Below are 12,817 nucleotides of genomic sequence, written 5' to 3'. Positions count from 1 at the left end.
ATTTGTGACCTCATATACTTTCTCTTCAGATGCAGAGTACTCAAGATATACACACGTGTATATGTATATGTAAATATCTCTATTTCGAAGATCTCACAGGACACGAAGTTACAAAATGCACTAAAGAATGGTCATGATTTCATCAGCATTCATGACATTCTGTTCACTATTCTACTGACCTCTTCCTTCTCCGTCATCACGTTTAGTCAAAACTTTCACTTTCTGGTAAAATCTATAGTACATGACCACTTCTCCTACTCAAAAGTGGGAATTTTCTGCCTGATTCCTTCCCAATTTTCCCATATATTTTTCTGCCATGCAGTGAAACAAAATCTTGAAAAAGGACTCATCTCAGAAAACACAACATGCACACAAGTGATAATATCCTTGTGTGCAATACACACACCTAGGCCAGAGCACATCCCCTCCCCTCCCCCTCCCCCTGAGAAAAAATGTGAAAGTGAAATGTATATCAAAGTGCATTATTCTGAAAAATCCTCTTATGCCTTTAATCAAGAGCTTCAATGGGATTGAAAACATGGTGTTCTTGTCACATTGCACTGTTAACAGGACTGTCATAGGCCAGACCGTATGCTCGCGGAACATGGCGAATGAATTTTATCATGAATGCCAACCTTGTAAATGCCATTGCAGTCTTCTAATGGTTGAAAAGGCATCATTTGGTGGAAAAAAGTGTTTTTGCTTTTAATGTAATAGACGTGTCATAATACATTTTTGCAATATCAAACAGCATTTCTCATGAAATCTGCAATATTTCTGGCAAAAAACAAGACAAGACAAGACAAAACAAAACAAAAAAACCCCCCAAAATACCACCAAAAAAAGCAACAACTGACATCCTTGTTTCATTCCTGCAGCATGCCGTGACACAATCACTGTTGGCCGCACTTGCTTTAACCCAGGGACCGGCACTATAGATCGGGCACTAGAAGTTTTAGCTATGAGGCGTGTGCTCTCCATTCTAGCCTAGTTGTCTAGATCTGCATCAATTACTCCGCGATTGGCCTAAAGTGGATTACATGCAGTTAATACCCGGTCCTTGCTGTCAATTATCTTGCCAATTTCAATACTGCACAGGATATCTATCCTTGGTAATGAAAACAGATACAGCTTAATCACGTTTTGGGTATGACAATTTGAATAATTCTTAGCGATCCCCTATCTTATTTCAGCCATGTTGTGCTTCTGAGTATGAATGACAAAATATGAATTTCCTGCAATACATTGAATACATTCCAAGCATCTTTAGTCTCTCTTTTTTTTTTAACATCAAAGTTTGCTTTTTTTTTTGTTAAACTCTATTTAGAATCTCCTTGTCCCCATCAAGATTTCATATCTCTATAATTTCCCTCAATACTATGCATGAAACTACCAGAAAACATAAGACAATTCATACAATCAGTCACTTTAATCCTGTCTTATTTGGACTAATCCAAGGTATCGATGAGAAAATAGACATGCATTTCTTTTTCCCATTTTCTTAATGGGCAAAAATGTACCCAAAAATGTACTCAACTTTTTCTTCTTCTTTTTTTTTTTTAAAGGGGAGAAAGGTAAACTACCTTCATCCACACGCATAAGAAAAAAGTGAGACCTTATAACTCCAAAATAAGAACAGCATTTTTTTTTGTTTTCTTTTGTTTTCTTTTAGACAAATTTCACACCTGTAGACATGTTTGCACGGACTCCAGCAGTGTTGACAGAATGTTGCGAGTGCAATTCATGCAGAGCCCGACAATGGGTCTGGGTCACGATTACAAATTTATTTCCACGAATCCTGCGCTTCCTCTTCCCTTCCACCAGTCAAATACAGACCACAATGCAAGGTCTGGTGATCAGTGTAAATACTTTCAGTCTTTCTACCCCTGTCGGCATATCCACATTGTCGCTTACGAGTTTACAGTCACCCCTGTTTAAATGGAACCAGTCGGGAGTAAAGTCTTTGTTCCATTACAGAGGGTGGAAAAAAAGTAAAAAACTGAGTCATCCATATGCTAGGCAAAGTTCAAAAAAATGGGCTCACATATCACATTTGCACCATGCAAACATTAGATTATAATCTACCTGTATAAAATGCATTCATTACAGATGATGTTTTTTCAATTGGTTTAAAGGGACATTGCATTTTGATAAATTTGCAAAAGCATATTTCCACAATCTTGAAATCGCAATATCCAATTACAATTTTTAGAAATGGGCTCAGCATGCCAAGGACTTCGTGGTATGTTGTCAGGCAATAAAACCCTTTGCCTTTGTTGCATATTTCTTCATAATACATTTAAGGGCTTTTTACACTTGTGTTTCTTAACCCCGGACTTTCTCTGACCCAGGACTATCGTTAGTCCCGTACCAATTTTTTCAGCTTTTTACACTTGCCAATTAGTCCCGTACTATCTCTTGTCCGGGGCTAAGGAGAAAACTAACCTTTTTACACTCATATTTCTTAGCCCCGGACTTTCCAAACCACATGAATATTCATAATTACGCTGTGTACTGTATGCGTACACGCACGCACCGGCAGCACTTGATATCCTCGTTTCTGATTGGTCAGTGAGGGTCGCACTTCGTCTCCGTCGCTTAGCCCAGGATTATTTTTTCGTTCTGTTTACACTCACTTGCTTGGCACCGCAATTGCGGTGCTAGCACCGCAATTGCGGTGCTAACCCCTGCTATTTTGCAGGGCCAGATAGTACCGTACTATCGGTGGGGCTAGCCCACTTTGGCAAAAACGAGTGTAAACAGAAAGTGGGCTAAGGATAGTCCCGTACCAACGGTGGGGCTAAGGCCCCCCCTTAGCCCCACCGTTGGTCCGGGGCTAAGCAAAAATTTACAAGTGTAAAAAGCCCTTTAGTGTTCATGTCTAGTGAAACACTTTTAAACAATTCATTGGTATGTTAGTGTTTATGTTTATTGTTTATAGTAGTAGTATTGTATTATCAAACTTATTGTAGTTAGTATGAATTTATGCTTCTTTTGTAAAGAACTTAGCAACTTTTGTATTAAGTGCTATGTAAATGTAATCTATTATTATCATAGTGCCATGATATGTCCTGTTAAAGCGATATTCCCATTCTGCCGAGTTCCACTTATATATGGTGGCAAGTGTACAGCCAAAGTTGATGGTCACTGGGCCTGTTTGGATGGTTACTGGTTGAAACAGTGAAGGATACACCATTGTCAATAACAATGTCGGAATGCCGGGTATAGATTGTGGTGAAGAAAAGTGTTGAACCAAAACCCTGATTTTTGTCATGCATTGCACCGTAGTTGAAGCAATCTTTTTTTTTTTCTCCCCTTTAAATAACCTGGAAATATGCTGGCCGATCAGAATGAAGTCTATTTAGTACAAGGGAAAATTGTCTTGATGTGTGGAGTCTGTTCCGTACATACATTCTGCACCATGGCCATACACTTTCATCTTGCTTTCACACTCTTTAATCACTTTATTTCAAATCGATCACCCATGCTCTTGTAGTGGCCACTTCTGCAGCTCCAGTACATATCTCTTACCCATTTCTTTCTTCAGGTTGCATGTTATACAATCTCATATTCAAGTACTCTCATGAATGCCAATAATGTGGTAATTACTTCATGTCTATTGTCCCTGGCCAATATGTGGCAGGCTTTTCCTTCCTCTTTCAATTTTTTTCTCTTCACTTGACACTTTATCAAAATCGAATGTAACAAGTAACCATATTTTACACAATCATGTAAATTGGTTTAGTACTCTTCGTCCTAGAGTGGGCCTGTCCCTAAGACATGACATATAGTCATAGTGATGTACAAATATGACCAATACTATAAAACTTGTGCATTTTTTAAAAAAAAAAAAAAAAGAAGAAGAATTATTTTATTATGTACACCTGGATATGGACTGTCAGTACTACAGTATGGCAATGGTACAACAATGATAAAGAAGACAACAGATTGGTGATACAAAGAACTATTAACCATAACAGGAAATAGGATACTGAGCTATCAAACACAAAATACTAGGAGTAGAATCTTCACTGAGAAGGATTTCATAAGAATTATCTTCTCATTTAACCAATTTTCATGGTTATATTTCAGTTAGGAACAGATCATGATTAAATTCACAAATAAAACAAGTTCCTTTCCATGTTGTAAAATGCTTTAAAAACTTCCTGGCATTCACTTTTGATTAGTAATTATCTTTGAATAATTAGAGTCCTAAGCCGTTATCAATCCATCCATCATGTCAAAATGGGTAACTATGTTACAAACACTTGGCTTCCATAAAAACTTCCTGTACGTGATGACTGCGACATGTGAACATGGAAAGAAAAACAAGTGAATCTTTGAAGCAAGGCTAATGCGAGACACATCTTGGGCGCTGCATTCTCAAAACACTTGCGCTGTCACAAATGCACGCTTACAATGTGACCTCACTGACAGTCACACAACCTGCAGTGTTCACTATGGGGGAACACAGTATACTGTAAAAGAGTTATCATGCTGTATTGCATCATGATAGGCAGGGAGAGTTTGAACATCACCATTGTATAAAAGTAAGAGCACTGTTTCTTGAGCCACCTAATTTGTTATTAGTCAATATTGTGTACACTGTGTAGTTACACTGTGAGATGATGTGACCATATGCACTGCCTTTCTTCCAGTCTGTGGCACGTGCTGTAGTCAACACAGAAGATTAGAAGTTTGACAGGACCACATACACAGTGTCAAACCATTATACACAGTGTCAAACCATACACAGTGTCAAACCATTATACACAGTGTTAAACCTGACACTGTAGCCACAAAGGCTATCAAGATATATAACTGCATGACTTCTAACTTGTGTGTTAAGTCAGACCAGTTTGATTTTCACGTGTTAACGAATGGATTTGTACATTATTGACAATAGAGAAGCCGCCCTAGCTCGTGGTAAAAATGTCAACGTTTTGGATACGTATGGTTTCTTATATTATGTTTGCTCTGTCAATGTGATTTCAACAGTCAAACAAATCCACAGCTTGGATAAAGGCAGATAATCCCGCTGTGAACACAGTCGGATGAAGTTTCACTCTAATTTCCTTGATCAACGCAGTGTAAAGTCTGTTTTCCGCCCGAGCCTGCATCAAGATCCTCCATTTGCAGACGAACAAATATCTGCATTGTTTACTCGTCTTTTGCCCTGGTATTCAGGTCACCAGACTCGACCCCTTGTCGGATTCTAGTACAGTCGGGGGATGGACTGCCATGCCTGCATGCCAATATCACGGAGACTTACACCACACTGTGTGCTATGCGTAATACATGGACTGTGAGATCGGCCATCACTAGCAGATAGATGGGTCCATCAGTGTATGTTGTGGTATCAGTCTTCACCTCCGCCATGGAGGTTATGTCCTTGTCAGCATTGGTTTGTCTGTCTGTTTGTTTGTCTGCATTTGCAAAATAACTTAAAAAGTTATAAACAGATTTGCATTAATTTTTTTGGTGATAATTTCGTAACCACACAACGAACAGATGATTAAAGAGGATTAAATAAGAAAGGGAGGGGAAAACAGGACCTTACGAAGGAAATTTCTTCAACTTGCCTAAGTGGGTATTCTAGCAAGCACCCATTATTTTGTACAGTTTGACAATCAGAGAGTTTCAATTGCCCAAGGCAAATTGGTGTAAAGTGGGTTTGGGGGGGGGGGGAGATTATGGTCATACATGTATCAAGTAAAACCTAAGTACGCAAGTAGATTCAGTGATCATAAATGGTACAATCGTACATGAACACTTTAACCCATTGAGAACGAACTGATTTTGCTAAAACACGTTTCCCATAGACACCTGCCTGAGTATACTCGGGACTCGTCTTCACCAGGTTAATAAGTAGCAAGATGCTCTTGGTTTCTGGTAGCCCTGTAGAGGACTGATATTGCTAATTCCTTTTTGTTTGAATTTGTCTAGTGCATGTGCAGTATACGCTCAGAATGGAATGCCAATACTAAGTGGACTGTCTATCACTGAGAGTGGCAAAGGGATAAGTTGAGCGAGTAAGTGTGCATTAGGGTACATGAATAAAACACAAATCTCCATCCTGCATCAGACCTGAAATAGCTTGTAGTGTGCGTACATCGCATGCTTTCCCAGCCTCCCTGACGAAAATGAAAGGGAAAATGTCAAGGGGAGTGACATCACTTCCACTGTCGCAGAAATTGATCTCTTTTCACCGAAGCCTACCTCTCCTCCCCCCTACTATTCCTCCTGTAAATTAAAGACCTAGTCTGCTTGATGACAGTAGGGACATTTACACCGCCACCAAAAAAACATGTTTTTGTTTTTGTTTTTGTTTTTTCATTCCAGTTGCTAGACAGCTACCTGTACGTGGGCAAAAAAATAGAATCAAAAACCCTCCTCAGAATGTGAAGGTTTTTTGGGTTTTTTTCAAAACCTGGCAGTTTGATCTTTTCTTCTTTTTTTTTTTGCCAGTGTAAATTTTTGCTTATTCTGGTTTTTAGTCACATGATATCAACCCTCGGCGCAGGGGATCTCACTGCCCGTCTGACGACACCTCTGATCTCTGTGTAAAACTCACACAGATCAGTGGTTTCCACTCAAGACAGTGCTCAGCAAGTTGGGTGTGTGCAGGGTCCTGAACCAAACAAGGTAAGTGCCAAATTGTGTCTCGCCCTTTCGCGTAGAAGAAATTAATGTTTTTCTAACTCCTGGAAGTTCATTGACCCACCTATGACTTTTGACCTTGTGGTGATCTTCAACTCCCCAAGGGACATTTACCATCGAAGTTTGGTCACAAATGGACAAAGGGATCAAAAGTTATGAGCCATAATCGAAACGTGCCGTAAAATTTAACATTGGGCCCTAAAAGTTCGTTGACCCATGTCTGTGACCTTTGACCTTGTGGTGACCTTCAACTCCCCAAGGAACATCTACCATCGAAGTTTGGTCACAAACGGACATAGGGATCAAAAGTTATGAGCCATAATCGAAACACGCCGTAAAAATTTAACATTGGGCCCTAAAAGTTTGTTGACCCCTGTCTGTGACCTTTGATCTTGTGGTGACCTTCAACTCCCCAAGGGACATCTACCATCCAAGTTTGGTCACAAACGGACATATACATCAAAAGTTATGAGTCATAATCAAAACGTGCCGTAAAAACTTAACATTGGGCCCAAAGTTCATTGACCTCTTGCCTGTGACCTTTGACCTTGAGGTGACCTTCATGTTTGGTTAAATGTGTAACTTTGTATAACCACTCTTCCCTCAAAGTTTGATTGAAATTGAAGTCCTCAGTAGAGAGTTATTCAAGTTTTTGTAGCGTCATGGACGGACGACAGACGGACAGAAGCCGCAGGCGGATCCCTTAGTCTCCCCACACCTCCGGTGGGCTCGACAAAAACCTGAACATTCTGGTTTTTCCAATGGATGCACATTTCCTACAAAAAAACTTGACAAGATTCTAGCTTTTCTGGAAGTATAAATGGTTATTTGAAACCATCATTTTTTCCCCCATTCTGTTTTAGTTTGTTTTTGTTTTATTTGCAACGTAAATGCTCTGAGTGCTGGTTACTGAGGGCCCCCGCCAGGTCATCCTTGAACAGGGCATGCACACGTGGCGGGGACAGATCAGTAAACAGACACATTTCAAAGGTATCGAGTAAACCTCAGCAGCATCGAAACAGTGTTGGAGTGTGACTGTCAATCATAAGTGGTCCGATTATGACTTCTGAATACAATGATGCATCCTTCTGGAGAACTTGTTTTGGCATTCAACACTGATGATGCTGCCGACTGTCTCGAGATGTGACGGTTTAAGGCACACTGGCAAATCCATCTGCATCATTTTTTAAACAGAATACTGTAAAAGTGGTTTCTTTCGCGTACAGAAACTTTCGCGGTTTCCATCGGTGCCGACTTTTTCGCGTGTGTTTAAATTCGCGGTCGGTAATGATAGCATTGTAACAACCGACGAGTTCAAAACATTTTCGCGTGATGTTAAATTCGCGGTTCAACCTCAAAGCGTGAAAAGCGCGAAAATAAAACCACCGCGAAAGAAACCACTTTTACAGTAACTATTGAAACAGAAAAAAAAAACTCTTGGACTGAGACTACGTGCCCTTTAAGCCCAGCAAAGCCAGCAGTAAGATGCAACGTACGTGAGCAGTAAAACTGAAAAGGCAGGTAGCCATTTCTGGACAGCATGACTTGGGCTGAGTCAGCTTGATGAGGTGCAAGAGGCACACGACCCGCCGCATCCAGCAGTGGATGAACGCTAAAACACTCCACGACATTGAGCGTGTTTCTACTGAGCGACGAAAATTCGAGGTGATGCCAGCCGATGTGTGGTGATACCGGCCGATGCCGGCCGATACCGGCCGATGCGTGGTGACACCTCGAATTTTTCCTCAGTAGAAACAGATCTGGTAGTGGCCGATGCCGGCTGATGCGAGGTGCTCCGTCGTCCATCTATTGAGGTGGTCGATGCGTGGTGACGCGAAGGACGATTCTCAGTAGAAACACACCGGGTAGCGAAATTCGTGGTGTATCGGACGTCTAGAATTTCTCCCCGCGCTTTTCAATCGGTTCATCGCACACATGTGTACAAAATACGTGTGTATACACAGCGACCGTGTTCGCATCATGCTTTGTTGGTACCAACTCGCTTGTGTATGTGTTATAGGCCCTATACGTTACGTTACATGTGAATTGTGGCATTCATCGCCTATTGCTTGCGTGATTAACAACCTAACTTACTGCATTACTAAGTCCTCATCACTTACTTGATTTTACACCGCGTTATTTCATTTTATATTGTCTCGAATCGCGAGAGTACCACATTAGTATGTCGCAGCCTTGAGAAAATCTCAACTGGACCCTCGATCTCCAAAGATTTCTCATCAGTCAGTGGCAGGATACCAGTATGTTAGTTCGGGGTATATTGGATGGGAAGACGAAGAGAAATGGCTAATCAAAAAATAGCCGACGCAGTTGTAGCAAAGCAGGCAGGGTTCGGATCGTGTAACAGGCAGTGCGCGCATGACCCAAATCTGTGACTTAAAAATACCTTACTTCCGGAATCGCCGCATTTGCACGTCACCTTTGCATCACCTCGTATTTTATCGCTCAGTAGAAACAGCTCGAGTGGTCATAAAATACGAGGTGCTGCGTTGGACAAAATTCGTGGCGATGCCAGGGATGCGAGGTGCTCTCAGTAGAAACACGCTCATTCACATTACCAGTTCCATCTCATTTCACCAGCCACCCATCTTGATTCCACCTTGGTAAAATACTTCTCCCCTCCCCACCCCCCCCAAAAAAAAGGAAACAAAAGTTGATACTTGTCTCATGTGTTAGCCATATAACCATCCATCCAACAATATTGATTGTTTTGAATAAGGCTTTGCATGATAGTTTCAGCGCACAGATTTGGTGATATTCAGCTTGGCTTTGTGTATAAAAATTGTTTAAGTAGCCTTATTATGCATCGGATTACAAAATGAACATAGCAGTTGCAGACGCATGTATGCAATCAGGACAAAAAAAAAATGGCAGTCATTCATAGGCGCAAGGAGGAAAAAAATTAGATATGCCTTAGAGCCCGATATGATCAAGTTATCACATTTTTCAGTTTAGCACGATCTACACTTTATTTTCCTAACGTTGCAAGCAATTTCTATCCTTAATGCTTGTCACTTCCTTGGCTAATCATAGTGAAATACTTTTTCACTATGATGATTTATTCACAACTTGTGAATAATTCTAATAGCCATCAAGTGTAGGCAATAACTCCTTGCATCAAAACCCTGATAGTGAATCATACTGTAATCTTGACAAAGCCGTTGAATACGTTCTTCCACCAAGCATGTGGTGCAACCATTGTAATATTCTAAACCAGGCACAATCAAAACCAATTTGTACGATGTCGGATTAGACTGTGCAAGAGAATGGCGGTACAGAAACGCACTCATGATCGGATGATGTGACAACTGCTCTTTTGTGTAGGTAACTCATGAGCTGACTTGACAGCCGAGACCGATGGCATGACAGTTTCACGATGCAAACTTGAGTGTGTCGAAGAAGAGCTTTGCTTTCACTGCTCACCTACTAGTCAATGAACTAACCTTGGGATAGTTTACCCTTGAACCAGAATGCAAGTTGGGGTTGATGTCATCGTTAGTCACCAGAGGGCCATGAGGGGAAAAAAAGAAGCACGCGCACACACACACACACACACACATACACACAAAATACCCTACACACTTGACACACTGTGTTTCATTCTTCCCATAAGACACATGTGGCCCCATCAAACTGCGCTTACACATTGCAAGGTGCTTGATAAATGCGTTTTACATGGTTCCTCAAACATTTCACCACACATGAGCGCCGTGGAGTTTGGTGAACACTGATCACTGCAGACGTGTGTAATGTACACAGCACTAGACAAAGCTACATACAATGTATATGATATCTACTTGTACCATAAACCCAGCAGACTCTGGCAATCGAAGGGGAATGCTTGGATACGCCCTGCAGAAGAATCTACAGTGCATGAACGCAGTGAAAACTCACCAGATTGGGGAAGCTGGCAGCAACATTGGACAAACATCTAGTGCTATGATCTCCCTGTGAATATCAATTGTAAGTGATCAATCTTGGCAGTCAATATGCCTTTTCCAGAGACACTTCGACACAGAACTCTGATGGCACCTGACATCAAATGCTACTTACCTCAGTTGTTTGGAAAGTGAATTATTACTTATTTCATGCTGTAAAAGCATAAATTGCTACCCTTCATCTGGGAATGTCATATTCTCACATATATTCAACCAAATAGAGCACATTGACTTATTGACACCAATTCTATACAAAACATATTCTGCCTTTTGTTGTTGTTGTTGTTGTTGTTGTTGTGTGTGTGTGTGTGTGTGTGTGTGAGGAAAAGGAAACAAATTATACAAGCTATAGAAGCTAAACAACCAAGATATACCAACGTATACACTTGTAGTTGATGTCCAGGAAAATAGCATAGCTGCATTCAAAACATGTAAAGTTGGTATCATTTCCATTCATCTGTAAAAATATTCTACTTGCAGTGACCATAATATTCTAATTAAATTTCTGAAGTTTCCATTTGAAGCCCAAAGTATAATTTTGTACATCACAACAATATTACAATGTGAAGTCTACCTCGATAAATCGATGTTACACTTCCTACCCAGCCATGACCCTAAAGTTACATGAGAAAGATTCATGTGCCAGGCAGGAATAAGTATGCCATTTTGAGATTAGCATCGGCGACATATTGAAAAACTCAAAATATAGCACTGCATTCAAAAAAAAAAAAAGAAAAAAAAAAAAGAAAGCAGCATATACTGAATAACCATACTTTCTTCAAAGTACTATTAAAGTTTCAAATATTTTCATTGCATTTTGTGAGTGTTTAAAAAAAAATAGCTTCTCAATTCATGTGGCTTTGCATGCTAACTCAGCCACTTAATTCTATATCTAATCAATGGTTTGCTGTATTTCACCCAGGCACACACATGCATCAAATTTGCCATGTTCCTGGCTTGGTAAAAGTCATGTTAGCACTCCGTCCTACCTAGCTTCTGAAAGCGAGGGTGGGCGAGTGTCAGAGACGGGGAAAGCACTGACCTTTTATACCCCTCCCTCTCCTTTCCCCCTTCCCATCAACTGTTCACTCCTTCACAACTTCCTAATACCCACACACCCTAGTCCCAACCATTGGCAGTCCCGTGTTGACACTACGGCCTGTGTGACAATTTGCATGGTGTTAGTGCAGTACGTGGTTGATCTGCCCTCTGCTACTGTTTTTAATTTCTTTCAGTGTCTTTTTTTCTTCTCAAACAGAGAATATGGCAATGTTTCACTTCACAAACAATGAGCTTTGTCTAGCACAGACCAAAACAGAGAAAACAATGACAACCTTTGTAAACAGACTGCATAAAGACACAGTTCTACTTTCTGGAAAATTGTAAGTGTTTTCATGTAACTTTGCGTGTGTGTGTGTGTGTGTGTTTGCATGTAATTTAAAACAACCCGTATAAATGCTGTTTTGCCCCATTCCTACTGTAATGAAATGAGTTTATAGCACTGAAGTTGCTGGCTCTGGTACGTCTGGGTAGGACGTAGGGGGCGTGCGGTGACCCCATGACCGTACGAGTTTCGATGGGGGTCACGGGTCGCACGTGGTTATACTCTCGCTCGGGTAGAAGGAGCGAGGAGTGGTGAGCTGACGCTCGTCGGGGGCGGACGTGTCCGCGGAGTCCCCCCGTGGTTTTGTAGTGTATTGTACACTAAAGTCTTGTAACGCTGTGTGTATCGGCCATTCGTGCGGCGATACAGTGGTGCATCGTGTCAGGCGACCGGTCCTGACGGGTAGCCGGATTGGCGAGTACGGTAATAAAGTTCTTCTTCATCGCACTTCGATTGTCTTCTCGGTGAATTATTGATGCTTTCTCTACGTGATGATGCGATATGATGTGATCGTTGTGAGTCTGAGTGAGGTGTCCGCGAACATACCCAATAAAGATCCCACAGTAACTGGAGAAATCCGGTTATATTACACTACCATAGTAATCACATCCATGACAACATGTTTATTAGATTGTAAAAGTGTTTAGGTAACCGCCCCTATGTTACGTCCTCATAAATAGTCTCCTTCCACTAAACGTTGTTATTGAGCATTTTGAAATAATGACAATTAAAATGTCAATAATGATAGCGCCTAAAATACCCATCCTCAGCTACTAATCGAACATTGTCATTCTCTTCAAGTCCTCCCTCCCCCCCC

The 12,817-nt window shown here is 41.0% G+C and overlaps 1 protein-coding gene across 1 annotated transcript in view; it reads right to left on the bottom strand.

The window, feature by feature from the left end:
- Window positions 1-12,817, bottom strand: part of LOC139738865 (mitogen-activated protein kinase kinase kinase kinase 3-like) — a 134,176-nt gene that overhangs the window by 76,095 nt on the left and 45,264 nt on the right. The window lies entirely within an intron of this gene.

Source organism: Diadema antillarum, unplaced genomic scaffold (genome assembly GCF_040938485.1).
Source record: "Diadema antillarum isolate AM-2024a unplaced genomic scaffold, OU_Dant_1.0 scf00000029, whole genome shotgun sequence".
Classification (NCBI taxonomy): Eukaryota; Metazoa; Echinodermata; class Echinoidea; order Diadematoida; family Diadematidae; genus Diadema; species Diadema antillarum.
This window is presented reverse-complemented; position numbering and strand designations above follow the sequence as displayed.